The sequence below is a fragment of the Mustela lutreola genome, chromosome 2, assembly GCF_030435805.1.
Source record: "Mustela lutreola isolate mMusLut2 chromosome 2, mMusLut2.pri, whole genome shotgun sequence".
Lineage (NCBI taxonomy): Eukaryota > Metazoa > Chordata > Mammalia > Carnivora > Mustelidae > Mustela > Mustela lutreola.
In genome coordinates, this window is record NC_081291.1 from 199,242,037 (window position 1) to 199,259,432 (window position 17,396).

Consider the following 17,396-nt stretch of genomic DNA (forward strand, 5'->3'; position numbering starts at 1 on the left):
TGGAATGTCAGTTGTATTGTATTCTATTGGTCCAGCAAGTCATTAAAAACAGCCTAGTTTCAAGGGTAGGAGAATGACTGTCTTTGGATGGGGGAATGACATGGTCACATTATTAAAGAACATACAGATAGAAAGTGGTAATCTGCCACATGCTAATGCAAAATTAGTTGCCTCTATACCCATTTTTATTGTTTCATTCCCATCTCAGAGGAAGCAGTGTCCTTGTATCTTTCATGCCTAATCTTTTAAAATAGCCTGTTCTTAGCCTTCCCAACTCTTCAGAGACCTCATTTTACCAAGTCTCTTCCCTCTTGTGTGTTCTGTCTTTTGCCTTTATTGGTTGTTTTCTTATGAATATCCTCAAGTCTCCCTTTTAAGAATAATTGAGTTTGGGTTTATATTCTACTCCAGATAAACATATATCTGTTTCTATATGCAAACACAGTGTTTGAAAATTGGATCTATCCTTATTAATTTTGTCTTTTGAGTTCCTATTCACTGCTTGATATACTAGATACTGGATATGGACTGCCAACCTACCACCATGTTGAAATCATTCTTCTTTTTGTTACTGAAAACTTCCTAATTGCCCAATATAACAGACACTTTAAAGTCTTTACACTTTTGATAATATTTAAAGGTATTGATCAGTCCCTTTTTCTTGAGACTATTCATGGGCTTTTATGATTCCTTCTTTATTGGTTTTCTATATGACTTCATGCACGATATAAGTGGTAAAGTCTTAGAGAATGAAAATAAGAAATAGGATAATATGTTAATATCCTATGCTTCTATTACAAAATGCCACACACTTGCTGGCTTAAAACAATAACAATTTATTCTTTTTCAGTTCTGGAGGCCAGAAGTCCAAAATCAGTACCACTGGGCTGTTGATGTTGGCAGGGCTGCCCTCCCTCTGAAGTTTCTAAGGGACATTGGAACATTAGGATCCTTTTCTCTTCTAGCTGCTGCTGCTTCTTTTTCTTTTTTTTTTCTTCTTCTTCTTCTTCTTCTTCTTCTTCTTCTTCTTCTTCTTCTTCTTCTTCTTCTGATTTTATTTATTTGAGAGAGAGAGAGAAAGAGAGCATGAGCAGGGGGAGGGGCAGAGGGACAAGAACACTCCCCACTGAGCACAGAGCCTGATGTGGGGCTCAATCTTGGGACCTCAAGATCATGACCTGAGCTGAAGTCAGATGTTTAACTGACTGAACCACCCACGTGTCCCTCTCTTCCAACTTCTGATGGCTACTGTCATTCTTGGCTTGTGGCAGTATCACTCCAGTCTTCAAGGCCAGCATCTTCAACCCTCTCTGTTTCATCTTCACACTGCCTTCTTTGTGTGTATGTCAAGATTCCCTCTGTCTCTCTCTTGCTAAGAAACATGTGACAGCATTTAGAGCCCATACAGATAATATAAGACCATCTCATCTCAAGACTCTTAATTTAATCACATCGACTCCTTTTCCAAGTAAGGTAGCATTTACAGGTTCAAGGGATGAGGGCATGGATATGTTTTGCCATTCCATTTGTTAGCCTATCATAGATGGAGAAAACTGACCTAGTAATTCAAAACCTTATGGAAGGTCATGGATAATTGACAAAGGTGAGTCTCTCTAATATAAGTGAGTAACATAAATTTCAAAAGAATAATAGAAATTGTTGAGGCTGTTTTGTTGTTGTTGTTGTGTTTGTTTTTCTTGAAGCTGAAAACCATAGTCCGGAGGAAGAAAACGGCAACTCTCTTGCAGGTTTAGGACTAGTAGAAGGAAGCAGCCCTCGCTGGAATTGACTGCAAGGGAAGGAATCAAGAGAAAGCTAAATTTCAATTAAGATAAGAAAGTGAGGGGCGCCGGGCTGGCTCAGTCATTAAGCATCTGCCTTTGGCTCAGGTCATGATCCCAGGGTCCAAGAATCGAGCAGTGCGTTGAGCTCCCTGCTCAGCAGGGTGTCTGCTTCTCCCTCTCCCATTCCCCCTGCTGATATTCCCTCTCTCTATCAAATAAATAAATAAAATCTTAAAAAAAAAAAAAAAGCCTAGAAGGTGAAAGAAGCCTTTGATGAGAACCTACCTGGACATAACAATAATAACATTGTGAAGACATGTTAGTATGGAGAGAGAGCACTCTAAATGCGTCTGAAATATAATTTGTTTCAAACTACCTGTGGTAGCACAAGCCATTTATCCTGGTTTCCCTGTTACTGTCCTAAAATAGATACAGTATTAATTAATTAATTATGGCTTGTCTAGAAAGACTAAAATTCCAGAAAATACTGCTTGACCATGTGCTTATTCAAGAACTTTAATTAAATGGAATTAATTCAATTAACGATCTAGTGAACACAATGATCTTTAGGAGAACTTGCAGTCTGACATTCCTAGGTGGAGAACAGTTGTCCCAGAAGACTCGTTTGAGTATTGACTTATCAAGGTAAGTGTACTTGCTTGCATAAGCAAGTAGTCAACCACATATGCAGCTCCTTGAATCTAATTTATATACCATTTTCTTCTTTATTTCCAACTAAAATGGTAAGAATTTAAGAAAGCAGTCAGTTGTTAATTACAGTAATCTCATATTTCAAATTACCATGAATTTGCTTTGGAATGTGGGAAAAAGACTTTCAGTGATAGACTGAAATTCAAAAAGAATGAAGGCAAAAATGTATCATAATTGCTCCTGAAACAGAGACTATTGATTTCTTCCCCATCATCTTATCAAACAGACAGTGAAGGGAAAAAAACTACAAGTTCAAAGGGATCAGCTACTCAGGTATTAGGCAGGAACTTTGAGTGAAAATTTCAGCCTCATTAAAAACATTTAAAGGAAGCAGCTTGTCTTCATGTAGAATCATTGTTCTCAGTTTGAGTTCATCCTCTGGAGTTTCTCCCTCTTCAGAAGGGTGCATTCTGTGCAATTTCTAAGAAGTGCTTCTTTAAGGGGAGGGATTTATGTTAAGTTGGTTCAGAAGAGGTAGACAATTGTGGAGCCTTTTTAATGGACTACAAAAGACTGTCGAGTAATTAAATAGATTTCTTTTCCCTGAGACTGTTCCATGGTTTTAAAAACACTCCACTGAGCATGTAAAATCAATTTCCATTACTGGCCTTGACCTTTGCAGTTTTATAAACATGTTTTTTCCCTGGGTTTGGAATGTGGTTCAAAGGCAATAGTAGAAGACTGGAGAATGAGACAGGTCATTGTAATAAAAGTCACTGCTTTTACAATGAAAATCTTTTCACTCAGGCATTCATTCAACTGTGTATATTATGAATACAATTCTGTAAATATCTATTGTATATGTGTATTTATATGTAGAGGTAGGATTTTAATTTTATTGGTCTATAATTTTAAAAAAAAATCTTAGTTTTCATTGCTAAAGGTATTTTTCCTTTTCTCATTCCAAGGAAGTAGCCAAACCATTGTGTTCCTTTGCCCCAGGGACTTTGGACTGCTGAGTGGAAAGCAGATGTTGCCAGAGGATGGCTTCATTCCTTTTTTATTTTGTTTTGTTTTGTTTTGTTTTGAAAGACTAGATCCATTTTGGGGATCCATTCTCTTCTCCGGAGGAGAAGAAAGATAAGAGCTTTGGCAGGGTGGAGAGGTATTGGGGATGGAAATAGAACGGGACATAAGCAAGCAATTCCTTGAGTCCCGCAGGAGGAAGGAGGTTTAGGTGGTTTCCCAAAAAAGTAGCACAGGTCCTGCTTGTCAACTCCCAGTTGGGTTGATTGCTATAGGATGCTAGGGAAGAGGGACTCTAGGAGACAGGGCTTCAGGAATTGAGATGATAGAGACCCTCCTTCAAGTTGTGAATATGGCTTCCCTCAGGGACAGATCATGTAACCCAAAAATGAGCATATCTGGAGGGTCCAGTGGAGACCATATGCCTTTCTTTCAAAATTGTGGAATGTGGAAGACATCCCCATTCCCAACCTTTGCATCACCTGGAAATGTGAATGGAGGAGGTCAGTCCATAAATGACTGAAATGGAATTTCCTGCCAACTGATTGTAGCTCTAAACAGCTTGATTGCATTTAACCGAAATAAAGAAATGTGTGATCATTTTACACCCAGAGTTAAGGTGACATTTTCACTGCCCTTTATTTTTCCTCCACTTCATCTTTAAGATAGCAATTATTAAACTCACTTTGCAGAGCTGTTTTAGCATTAAATTGGATGACATGTAGAAGGTGACTGTATCAAATCATCTATGTTCAATAAATTATCACCAGGAAATATCTATATGTGTACATACTGTTGCAAGAATGGAATCAGGTGCTAGGTTTTCAAAGAAGCACAAGACATACTTCTGGTTCCCAAGGATTTTGATATAATTAGAGGGGCAGATTAAGTATGTAGGACTATCTAGAAATCCCAGGTTTATATCTCTAATCTCTAAACAAACATGGGGAGAAGCATAGAGAAATTGAATAGAAGAGTTTGGAGGCAGGAATTATGGTGTAGAACTGAAACCTATGGGAAGCTTAGAAGGAAAGGTGGTAACCTGAGCCATGAAGGGAATTTGAGTCTGATGCTATCGTTTGGGATTTTCTCCAAGATACAAATAGTTATTCATGTAATATTTTGGACAGCAAGTTTGGATTTTTTTCCCATGAGGCATTTCCCCCTCAATTTTTAAAAAATCAAAGTTAACAAGTGCACAAAGTTTAAATAATAAAATAAGTCAACACGGTAATACAAACCACCATCACGAAGAATAAAAAACAGCCCTTGGTCTTTCTCATCTATTTCCTTTTACCCAGAAGCAAACACTTTCAGCTCTTTTATTTTACTTTATCTTTTCTTTGGTGTATGATGGACCTTCCTGTTTGTCAGTATTTTTATTCTTGAGATTTTTTAATTTCAGTCATTATCTATTAGTATATCCCATTTTGGATAATGGTGATTTTTCTTTAGTCTTCATGTCTATACCCCACTCTATCACAGGCCTTTATTTTTTTTCTCTCCATCTGTCTACTATATTTCATAGTTTAGGTTAGAGCAAAATTATTGCATTATGATGATGATGATAATGCCATTCACAGCTATGTCCCATATCCTAACCTTGTAGAATGCAATGCTTTATACAAGTATGATTATTCCTCCCCCTCACAATTGTGTTTTCCCTGGATCAAATAATTGTCCTCAAATTTTTAAAAAATTTGTTCTCTCTGTATTTCTAATTGAAACTATCAGCCAGTTGCTTTGGGGGCCTGGGTGGCTCAGTCAGTTAAGCATCCAACTCTTCATTTTGGCTTAGGTCATGATCTCAGTGTTATAGGATCGAGCTCTGCATGGGGCTTTGCCCCCAGCCCCAATATGGAGTCTGCTTGGGATTTTCTCTCTCCCTCTCCCCCTGTCTTGACCCCCAACCCTTTCTCCCCACTCCTGCTTATACTTGATCTCTCACTCTGTCTCCCTTTCTCTCTCTTTAAAATAAATAAATAAAATCTTAAGAAAAACTATCTGCCAGTTGCTTAAATCTCTTGGAATGTTGAGACACGAGATATTCTGGCACTGCATATCCCTGAAGCACCCTAACCTGCCCTAATCTAGAATGGCTATTCTCAGGGCATCCCCACACTTCTGACTCCAAAATTTATCTTGACCAGGGTTCTATATATTTTTTTTTAATTTTATTTATTTGACAGAGCAGAGGAGGAAGGGAGAAACAGACTCCCCACTGAGCAGGGAGCCCTATGTGGGACTCGGGACTTGATCCCAGGACCTAGGCCAAAGGCAGCTGCTTAACTGACTGAGCCACCCAGGCTCCCTTTCTATAGTTCCTTCGACCTCTCTCTCCTATAGAATTCCTGTCTCCAGTGTTTCGTGTCTTCCTTGTTTTGGATTTGCCCACTGTGAAGCATCACCTTTTTTAAAAAGATTATTTATTTATTTTTTTGTCAGGGGGAGAGAGAGAGAGGGAGAAAGCAGCAGGCAGAGGGAGAATTGGGCTTCCCACTCCGCAAGTAGCCTGATGTAGGACTTGATCCCAGGCCCTGGGATCATGACTTGAGCCAAGGCAGGCACTTAACTGACTGAGGCACCTGGCCATACCTGCTTTACCCACCGTAAAACATGGCCTTTAAGTGGCTGTCTGAGAGAGGATACAGGGGATGTAAAATTTTTGATACCCTGAATATCCGAAAATGTCCTTATGCTCCCTCACATTTAATTGATAGTTTGGCTGAATAGGGACATCTACGTTGAGAAATATTTTCCCCCAGGATTTTTAAGGTGTTGCTCTTCTACTTCCAGTGTGCTGTTGAAAAATCCAAAGCTATTCACATTCTCCATCTTTTTAGGTGAACATCGGCCCCCCAACCCCCACCCAGAAGCTTGCTTTTGTCCCAGTGTTTTAAGATTTCACAATGACATGACTTTGGTGTGGTTTATTCTCAGCCATTGCCTGGGTACTCGGGGTTCTCTTTTAGTCTGGATACTTAGGTCACTCTGTTCTGGGAAATACACTTGAAATGTTTCATAAGTAACTTTCTCCCCTCATTTTCTCTGTCCTGTTTCTTGGGAACTCCTTTCATCTGAATGTTGAACTTGTGAACTTGTCCTCTAATTTTCTCATTTTTTCCTCCCCTTTTCCATTTTTAATCTTTTTTTGGCTCTGCTTTCTGAGAGATTTCTCCAGTGTTATCTTCTAATATTTTTATTGAGTTTTTCAGGTATACCATTGTATTTTTTAAATTTCTAGATTCTTATATGTATTTACGGATTTTTTTTTTTAAACAGGCTATACTTGTTTCATTGAAATAGTATCTTTTCTTCTCTCCAGGAAGATATTAGTAATAAAATGTTCTCTTCTCTCTGAATCATCTTGTTCTTCCAGTTTGCTTATACTGTGACTCTTCTTTCTATTAAAGATGTCTTAGGTATCTAGTGGTCTTTTGTGTTTGCATATATTTAAGAGTGTGGCACACTTAGAATGTAGTGGAGATTGTTGGCTTTGCTTTAGGGAGATCTATATAGAAGAGTGCTATCTAATATAATTTTATTCGATGATAGACGTGTTCTGCTGGTACAGTGTCCATATCCTAACCACTAACCACCATTGCATGAGATGTGGCTAGTGCAGTGGAGGAACTGATGCTTAAATTTTACTTAATTTAATTAATCAAAGTTTTAATGTAAATCATTACAAGTGGCTAGTGGCTACTATATTGGACTATACCGGCCTATGGTTTCTCTTTCATTTTATACCTTAGTGAATTTGGTTGGATTCACTGAAGAAAGAGCTTTGAACTTTTTCCTGGAAGGTTCAGCTTTGACTGCTACCATTCTGAGAGCAAGACAGGCAGGGATAGAGGACTAGGGGCAGGGATGAAGTTTTATTCCCAATATGCCAGCATCCACCTGTTCTTAATTTTCTATTTAGTATTGCAGCACCCCTCCTCCAAGTCTCCCAGGATTCTCTGGTTTAGTTTTGTTAGAAAATAAACTTCTAGGCTTTGTATTTGTTTTGGGTAAATAGGGGATTTAAAAAATAAAAAAAAATTATTTGTTTATTTGAGAGAGAGAGCATGAGCAGGGTTGGGGAGGGGCAGAAGGAGAAAGAGAGAGAGAGAGAGTATCTCAGACTCCACGCCGAGCACCAAGCCTGATGCAAGACTCATCTCACAACCTTGAAATTGTGACCTGAGCTAAAACCAAGAATCAGACACTTAACCAACTGGCCATCCAGGCACCCCCAAGTTGGGCTTTTGAGGCTCTGTGTCTTATTTATTTATTCTACCTTCAGTCCTACTTTCAGAGCTGTCCAGTGCCATCAGTTTCCAAAACTTGTTTGTAATCAATGCTTGTCAGCTTTTTTTAAAAAAAGTTTTATTTATTTAAGTAATCTCTACATCCTCTGTGAGGTTCAAACTCATAACCCCAAGATCAAGAGTCCCATGCTCTTCTGACTGAGCCAGCCAGGTGCCCCAATGCTGCTTTGCTTTCCTGCCACCATCTTGGGACCCAGCACTCTCAGATCTGGTACCTCGGTTACCTTTCATTAATATTTGATGTCCTGTCTTTCCTCATTCTTTGTCTTTATGGTTTAATGTTTTGAAAAAAAGGGTTATTTACCATGCTTTAGTGGGGTTTCTGAAAAGTATAAACAAATGTATATGTTCAGTCATCATGTCTATTCCACAGCTGGTTTATTTCATATGTGGGTTATCTTTGTCTATTCAGGCTGCTATAACAAAAGTGCTGTAGACTGGCTTAAACAACCAACATATATTTCTTGTTGTTCTGGAGGTTGGGAAGCCCAAGATCAAGGTGATCGCAGATTTGGTGTTTGGTGAGAACACTAAACCTGCTGACAAAAGGCTTTACTCTCATGCATGACCCAATCACCTCCAAAATGTCACACCTCCAAACATCATCACTTGGAGGGTTGGGATTTCAACATGTGAATTTGGAGGAAAGGATTACCTAGAATTCATACCTCCTGGAATAATTTCAAATTTAGAAAATATTTTTGCCTTCTTCTTTTTTTTTTTTTAAATCAACTCCATTAGCTGACTTCTACAAGCATTTTAGCTTCCACTGATTGAGACTGAATCAGGATAATTGAATAGGCCTTCCATAACAAGAGAGACTTTGTACGGGATGAAATATTAGGTAGATTTTTATCTCTAAGAAAAAAATTGGGAAAAACTATACCATCTATTCAAAATATGCAATTAGCTTTTTGAATTGAACAGGAAAGAATTTGTAAAGACTATTAAAAGGCAATTCCTTTTATTTCTTTGGAATAATTTTTGGAGAAAGCATCATTTATATTCAAGTTCATATGTTATTTAGGCAAATCCATATAAAATATAAAGCATGGGTATAACCTAATTAGCTCTATTCTGTTTTCTTTCCTTGTCCCACTGTGGGGGGGTGGATCAATATTGATGGTTAGATTTTTTGGGGGGTTGCCGATTTAGATTACCATGATTTTCAAAAAATAAAGTACTATTTATTGTTTATCCATTTTTTGGAGTTGGGCATAAGCCCAACATATATTTAAAAGAATATATGACAAGAGGAGTTCAGTAGAGTAAGCCATTTAACGAATAAAGTCATACATTTTAAACTTCACTTTGGTTGGATCATTTATAGAGTTTGATGATTTATTTCTGCTCATTTTCTAACTGTAACCTGACTTTTCTTGAAAAATAAAGATGGTCACACATCTCCTATCCGCCATAGGTGAGGCCAGTCAAGGTCCATGCTTAGAACTTTCAAAGTACTCCAGTCTTCTTCAAGACGGTGACCTTGGGGCATTAGCAGCCAGAGCTGGCTGGTTTTGCTAGCATGTCCTTTGGGTGCTAAATCGAACCTCTTCTCAGTGGGTTGGTCTTCTGCTTTTGTTAAGTCTACAGTTTGATTTCTGTGTAAATCTTAGTGGTTGTCAAATCATGCTTGTGTTTGTTTTTCTGTTCAGTCATTAAAGCTATCGCCCCACCCACATTCTTCTCCCTTTTTCATAAACTCTTACTCTGCCTCAGATTTGTACTGTGCAGTTAAGACTCTCATTCTGTAATGTTTGATTGCTGCTTGCTTCAGACGGTCCATACTCCCCCCTCTGCCCTCAGTTCCCTCCCCATCTAACTAAATTATTAATAGTTATTAGTTCAGAAGACAAGAGTCACACTTGATATGTCTTTGTAACTTCCACAGTGTCGTACACAGGAAGCCACTCAGATTAAGCTCTTTTGCCTTGAGACAGACTGTGACATGTGCTACCATTTATATTGTACATCCTCTGTTCCAAGTGCCATAGAGGTACTTTTCATATTATTTTTCATCCTGCATAGATCCTGCAAGGGGACTGATATTCTTAACTAATTTCTCAGTGGAATCTGACCCTCAGAGAAAGTAAGTAACTTGCCTGCTGTTCATAAGCATCAAAGTCTGGATTTGAACCCATGATTTGAATCCATATTCTTTCTACTACTATATATCAACTCACCTCATTCTCAGATTTCACACAGAATACAAATAAGCATATTCTAGTAGCATTACTTAGCTTTCATCTAGCTTTGTAATTCAGACTACTAATGTAGATTACTAACATGTAATTCAAGTTGATGTCTTCCAGTGCTAGCTCTGTTCTGTGGAGAATTAGGTGACCAACTTTCTGAGCAAAAGTACTTGTCTCTTTAGGGCCACAGGAGCCTTATGAGAGAGCCCAGGAGTGTCAAGATATTATCAGCGAACAGCCTGGTTTTGAAACCCAGGACTTCGCGAGCCCAAGAATGACAGGGCTGAGTAGTGATGTAGAGCCTATAACTTGTCCCTTCATTTCCGTCTCTGCATTTCATCACTCCCACATTTTTAAAACAACACTTCCTCTATGATATAATAATGGGCAAGGACTCTGAGTTTTCAAGTGACAAGTGAGTGCCAAGAATATTTTATTTGTCTTGTAAAGATATAAATTCCTAGGTCTCTACAGATTCCAGTGGCTTTCAGAGAGACAGAGGATGCTGGTCTTCTCAAGAAAGGCCACCAATGGGAGTGATTTCTCGTGATGCAATGCTGATATTTTAGTACCATTCTGGAGAAGGGAAGAGGTGGGGTTTCTTTGGAACCAGATGAACTCACAATTAGTTCTCACCCAGGCTGCTTAAGCAATTATGATGGAACCAAATCTCATTACGTTATTTCTTCTACTCCTGATAAAAGCCTCAGCCCTGTTCCTTCTGCCCGTAGGGCACTTGACTGGCCATTATTCCTAACACTATAGACGCTATTCTTTGCTTCTGTTTCCAGGCTACAACCGTCACAGTGTAAAATAAGAACTGAGGGGGAAATAATGTACACCTCTCGATCTCACTACTTCAGAGGCACCTAGCAACCCGGTCTCCAGGCAGGCAGCATGAATCTCCCTGGTAGTTTACTGCCCACTCATAGCAGAGGCGGCACACTCTCTGCAAATAGCCTACGTATTTGCCAGTGCCAGCTTGGTTGCGGGGTGTGTGTGTCATTTGGTATCCTCAGGGACGTTTGGTTCTTGTTCTGGGAAGACTAGGGCAAAGCAATGACAATTTCCCCAAAGCTGTTTGTGGAATCAGAAATTAGGTCAAGCAGTTCTGTACTTGGGGTTGCATAGTCTGAAATCAAAAGGGATCATTTTCAATCTTTGTTTTTTTGGTCTTTGACACATTTCTGTCATGAACTTTCCAAAACGTTCATCACACTCTTTCTAAAGGATGAAAGGAATCTTTCCCAGGTGTAGCTCTGCAATGAGCAATCCTCCTGACCCATTTGTCCATCTGTCAACCCACCCAAAAATGTTACCACGTCAGCCATGCCCGTAATTTTTACCACATCCACTTCCTGCCTCCACAATGTCGATTGGGCTGAAGAGAGCCCTGCATTGGTTTACCGACCAGCCAGATGGACTTTCTCCTTCAGGCTCGTGGACTACAGGGCCTTAGCTAGGAATGAGGTGTTTCTAATCAGCTTTCTGTACCTCAGAGAAACTGTTAAAGTTTCTTTGTTTCTTTACTACTTGTGTTTCCTCTGAACTTTAACCCTCCCCCAGAGTAATAGCCTTGGAGAATGAAAGTCACATCTCTTGTGAAGGGAAACCAATCTTTTCCTGTGGTGACTGTTGTGCCCAGGAATAGTGGTAATGGTTATAATTTAGGCATCTCAGTGACTGATGAAAGAATGGAGGGACTCAGGCTCATGTACATGCAGGGCTTGATCTAGGAAACTGAGTGCTGCTGGACAGAGGGCAGATCCCAACACAATCAGGAAGGCAATAGGTTTAACCTCTGAGCCATTCCCTCCCTCACTCACCCAACAGTTATTGACTTCCTACCATGTGCCAGGCCCTCTACTGGGAGCAAGAGAGACAAATACAAATAAAAAATCTTACTGGGGCGCCTGGGTGGCTCAGTCATTAAGCGTCTGCCTTCGACTCAGGTCATGATCTCAGGGTCCTGGAATTGAGCCCCACATGGGGCCCCTGGGAAGCCTACTTCTCCCTCTCTAACTCCTCCTGCTTGTGTTCCCTCTCTGCCTGTGTCTTTGTCAAATAAATAAATAAAATCTTTAAAAAAATCTTATTGACAAGCTCATAGTCTTGAGGATATTTTACTGAAAACAACAATTAAGAACAATGTCAGATTCCTTGTAATACAAGTAGTTTTAAAGTGTTTTGGGGGCATGTGGGTGGCTCAGTCATTGGGTATCTGCCTTCGGCTCAGGTCATGATCCCAGGGTCCTGGGATTGAGCCCCTCATTGGGCTCCCTGCCTGCCGGGAAGCCTGCTTCTCCCTCTCCCATTTCCCCCTGCTTGTGTTCCCTCTCTCGCTGTGTCTCTGTCAAATAAATGAACAAAATCTTTAAAAAAAATTAAAAAAAAACAACAAAGTGTTTTGGGAGCTCATATGGGGACGGGAGGACTCTTTAGGGAGGTGGGTGGGGAGAGGGAATGAGATTTATATAATATAATTTTAAATAATAGCTGTGTTATGCAACTGGCTCACAACATTCCTGAAAATTTAACAGTTGGCGCTTGTAAGCTGATGTGAACCTGCCCCAGCACACTTTGAAATCGGGTGAAAGGTGAAGGTGAAATCGGGTAGTACAGATAGGTAGTACAGATAGGTAGTACAGATAGGTCTCTTATTGTCACACTTTGGACCTAGGTTTGGACTCTCTCTGTGAGGCAGGATAATGTGAAATATTAGCTAGTGTTTTGTTTCTCTAGTTTTATGTATTTTTATTTTCTCCCACCAGAGAAGGTGATTAACTTTTGTATTTTTCTTGTTTCAGAGCCTTTTTAAAATATTTTGCTTTGTTTTTAAGATTTTATGTATTTATTTGAGAGAGAGAGAGAGAGAGAGAGAGAGAATGAGCATGAACAGGGGCAGGGGTTGGGAGGCAGCTCAATCCCAGGACCCTGAGATCATGACCTGAGCTCAAGGCAGACGCTTAAACAACTGAGCCGCCCAGGTGTCCCCATTTCAGAGGCTTCTATATTTCTGGACAAAAACTCCTTCTTTAAAGAGCTAGACTTGACATTACCTACTTTCGTAGGACCATCGGAATACAGTCAAGAGGAAGGTCAGTAATGAGCATTGTAGACTAAGACCGGAGGGCCCATTCTTGAGTGCAGTGTGTGAGATCCTTGTAAACTTCAAAAGCTTCTTGGTGGAAAGAATGAGCCTGATAAAAAGACTGAACTTGACTTTCTCACCAACTAAGTAGAATAGAACTCAGCATAATTTGACTATTCTAGAGAAGTTAAGAGAAATGATGTTTCTTACACTCCAGTGTTGTGGAATGAAACTGATGCCTATTCCAACTGTGGGTCATACATACTTTTTAAATAAAAAAATATGACCTGATTCTATTTAAATTTTAGAAGGATAATTGTCACGTACATAGAGGAGGAATTGGAAGGAATTTTTCTCATTGAAAAATGAGGCTAGTTAGTTGTGAATATCTACCATGATAAGGAGAATAATCAGGGTAGTCTGTGGGAGTAAAGAGGAGAGGACAGGCTCCACAATATTTTAGAGGATAAATCACAAAAGGTGAATACAAGTTATATGATTTAACATGTGAGTAGTTTAGCTTAGAGGCAAGTGCAACCCCATGCCTGTGTGTTGGTTACCCCTGCCTTCTGCATCCCTGGCACAGTGCCTCAGACTTAGCAAGTGCTTATTAAATACATGTTGAATGAATGAAAGAGTGAGTAAATCCAATGCACAAACAAATGTGCATGTTTTTGCTACATTAAAAATGACTCTGGTCAAGAGAATGTCAAGACAAGCCATAGACTAGAGGAAAATCTTTATAAAAGATATGTCTGAAGAATGGCTATTATCCGAAATATACAATGAACTTTTGAAACTCAGCAGTAAGAACATGAACAACCTGATTTAAAAAGACCTGACAGACATCTCACCAAAGAAGATATCCAGTTAGCAAACAAGTATATGAAAAGATGCTCTACTTCATGTATCATTAGGGAAATGTAAATTAAAATACTAATGAGCTATAACTATACATGTATTAGAATGGCCAAAATCCAGAATCCTGACAACAAACAAATGTGAGACTTTAGAGCAACAGGAACTCTCTCACTCACTGCTGTTGGGAATGCAAAATGGTACAGCCACTTTGGAAGAGTTTGGTGGTTTCTTATAAAACCATAAGATTCAGCAATAACACTCCATAGTAGTGCCCCAAAGGAGTTGAAAATTTATGTCTATACAAAATCCTGCACATGAATGTTTGTAGCAGCTTTCTTCATAATTGCCCAAACCTGGAAGCAACGAAGATGCCCATTCATAGGTGAATGGATAAACAAACTGTGGTCCATCCAGCCAATGGAATATTATTCAGCAGTAAAAGGGAATGCGTTATCAAGTTATGATGAGATAGGGAAGAACCTTAAATGCATACTATTAAGTGAAAGAAGTCAATCTGAGAAGGCTACATACTGTGTAATTCCTACTATAAGCCATTTTGGAAAAGGCAAAACTATCGAGACAAAAAAAGATCAGTGGTTGTTGGGGAGTAAGGGAAAGGGAGGATAAAGAGGCAGAACACAGAGGATCTTTAGGTGATTGAAACTACTCTGTCTGATACTGGAATGATGGATACATGTTATACTTTGTCAAAATCCATAGAATATATTCCACCCAGTTAAGAATCTGACTCATGATCTCAGCCCGGGTCTTGAACTAGGGGTTGTGAGTTCAAGGCCGGAAGTTGGGTTCTGTGTTAGGTGGGGAGCCAACTTTAAAAATATTATAAATATATGACACCAGGAGTGAACCCTGGTGTATACTATGAACTTTAGGTGATAATGATGTGTCAGTATAGGTTCACCAGGGACTCCTGGGTGGCTTAGTTGGTTGGACGACTGCCTTCGGCTCAGGTCATGATCCCGGAGTCCGGGGATCGAATCCACCTTCGGCTCCCAGCTCCATGGAGAGTCTGCTTCTCCCTCTGTCCTTCTCCTCGCTCATGCTCTCTCTCAAATAAATAAAAATAAAATCTTTAAAAAAAAAATATAGGTTCACCAGTTGTAATGAATGGGCCAGTCCGACAGGAGATGTTGATACTGGGGGAGGCTGTGTGTGTATGTGAGAGGGTAAAGGAAATCTGAGTACCTTCCATTCACTTCTGCTGTGGACCTGAAACTGTTCAAAAAATAAAGTCTATTTAGAAGGGAAAAAAAATCTGGGAGCTAGCATGAGGATTTATGACTTAGTACCTAAATGATGGTTATGAAAGCAAGAGCATTCCCACATGGCCTGGATATTCTGACCAGCAGACTACACTTGCATAAAGATCAGTGAGCCCATGAATGAAGACCAATAACAGTGTGGCAGGAAGAAATTCAGATAAACAGGATTCTTATGAGGTATGTGTTACAGAATAGAGTATGAGAATTTGACTCAACTTACCCCAGTTTTCTGTTCCACGAATGTCAGGTAATTTTGAACTTTATCAGTAGTTACATGGTGTGTCATCTCTGGGTTTCCAAAACACCACTTTTTACCTGGCTGTTGTAGCAAAAGCACATTTCAGACCACGTTATTCTAAACAAATATTTGCAGGCAAGCAGACACAAAACTGATCATGCAGCCTGTATATGCTTGGAATATTACCAGTCTCAACCCCTGATGCAATGACTAGTCTCCTCATGAAAGGCTGTCTCCAAGATGAAGACAGGCATATTCTGCTGGAGGGAGGGTCAGGCCTTTTGGTCAGATCCGATGATAGGATCATCCGCTGATGGGAGAGGTATAGTACCAGATGCTCCTCTGGTAAGAACTGTCCCCCTGGTAGGAACTACTGACCTGAATAGATCCTTGTATATACGTTGTTTCTGCAATGATGGAGATGCCCAGATGCTAACAATCACATAACTTAATCTCCATTAGTTTTGCCAATCAGAAATTCTTTCTAACACACTCAATAATAAAGCTTCTGAAGTTGATTTTTTTTTTTTTTAAGATTTTATTTATTTATTTGACAGAGAGAAATCACAAGTAGATGGAGAGGCAGGCAGAGAGAGAGAGAGGGAAGCAGGCTCCCTGCTGAGCAGAGAGCCCGATGCGGGCCTCGATCCCAGGACCCTGAGATCATGACCTGAGCCGAAGGCAGCGGCTTAACCCACTGAGCCACCCAGGCGCCCTGAAGTTGATTTTTATTTAAAGATTTTATGTATTTATTTGAGTGAGAGAGCACGAATAAGGGGAGAGCAAGAGGGAGAAGCAGACCCCCTGAATGGGAGCCCAACACTGGGCTCGCTCTCAGAACCCTGACGTCATGAAATCATGACCTGAACCAAAGGCAGACCTTTAACCAACTGAACCACCCAGGCACCCTTGAAGTTGATTTTGACAAAAATACCTTTGAATGCTACCTGGCCAGTTCTTAGGGTGTTAATTCTATTTGGCCACATCATATGCTAATTGAGCCCTAGGGTGTAGGTAGATTAGAATTAAATTTCTCGCACAGAGTTCCTACTGTTTGTATACCACAGTATTGTAAAGCAAATTACAACAGACAATAAAACCAAAGGAAATATCAGGAAAAAGATCTCTTAAAAGCTCTAACATCAAAGTGAAACTACTACTGCTTTCCTCTGTACTGGTAACTATGAGATCTATTTGTATGTGTCCTCGATTATTGTGCTGGAGAGAGTGAGTGCATGTGGGCTTTATAACAAACAAAAACAGGTTAAAGCAATTTATTGCCTTCGGTTGATGTAGCATCATGGCTCCTTTCTGAGATTTCCCATTAACAAAGACCTTTATGTTAGGCTTTATTTGATGGATTTTTTTTTCTTTTCTTTCTTCTTCTTCTTTTATTTTTTTTCTTGTAACAAGAAGAGCCACAAGTACTATGGGTGAGCAGAAAAACATCCCAGAGAGAGGTTGTCATAGGAACTGTGCCAGAAGAGCAAGTTACTCAATAGAATGTACCATCCAAAGAAGAGAGGAAGGAACTGATCTTGAAGCATCTTTTACCACCCATTTTAGGGAACAAATCTTTCATGAATCTCCTCATGGAAATTGTCTACAGTGACGGCAGGGTAAGTGAGATACCAGCAGGCTATGGGGCTGATGATATATATACCTCATAGGATTTTTGTAGAAGATTAAAATAGGTAAAATATATTAAATACCTACTCTATAAAGTCCCTGAGATATATCAATAATAAATAACAATAATCTTCACTATCTTATGTAACCCTCACTAGAGACCTCTGAGGAAGACACAATCATTATTCAAATTTTCCAGATGAATAAATGAAGCACAAAGAAGGTGAATTGTTCAAGGTCACATGGTAAGTGGTAGAGCTGGAACTCAAATGCAAGGTTGTCTGGCTCAAGGGCTCTTGCCCTTAACTTCTCTGTTGGGCTAAAC

The 17,396-nt window shown here is 39.6% G+C and overlaps 1 long non-coding RNA gene across 3 annotated transcripts in view; it reads left to right on the plus strand.

Annotated features, from left to right (window-relative positions):
- Positions 1–17,396, plus strand: part of LOC131825269 (uncharacterized) — a 91,710-nt gene that overhangs the window by 25,299 nt on the left and 49,015 nt on the right. For 2 of the 3 annotated variants that reach the window (XR_009351185.1, XR_009351183.1), the window contains exons 3-4: positions 16,856–17,061; positions 17,230–17,316. This is a non-coding gene — a long non-coding RNA (uncharacterized LOC131825269). The remainder of the gene's footprint in view (positions 1–16,855; positions 17,062–17,229; positions 17,317–17,396) is intronic. The other variant, XR_009351184.1, reaches the window with a different exon arrangement.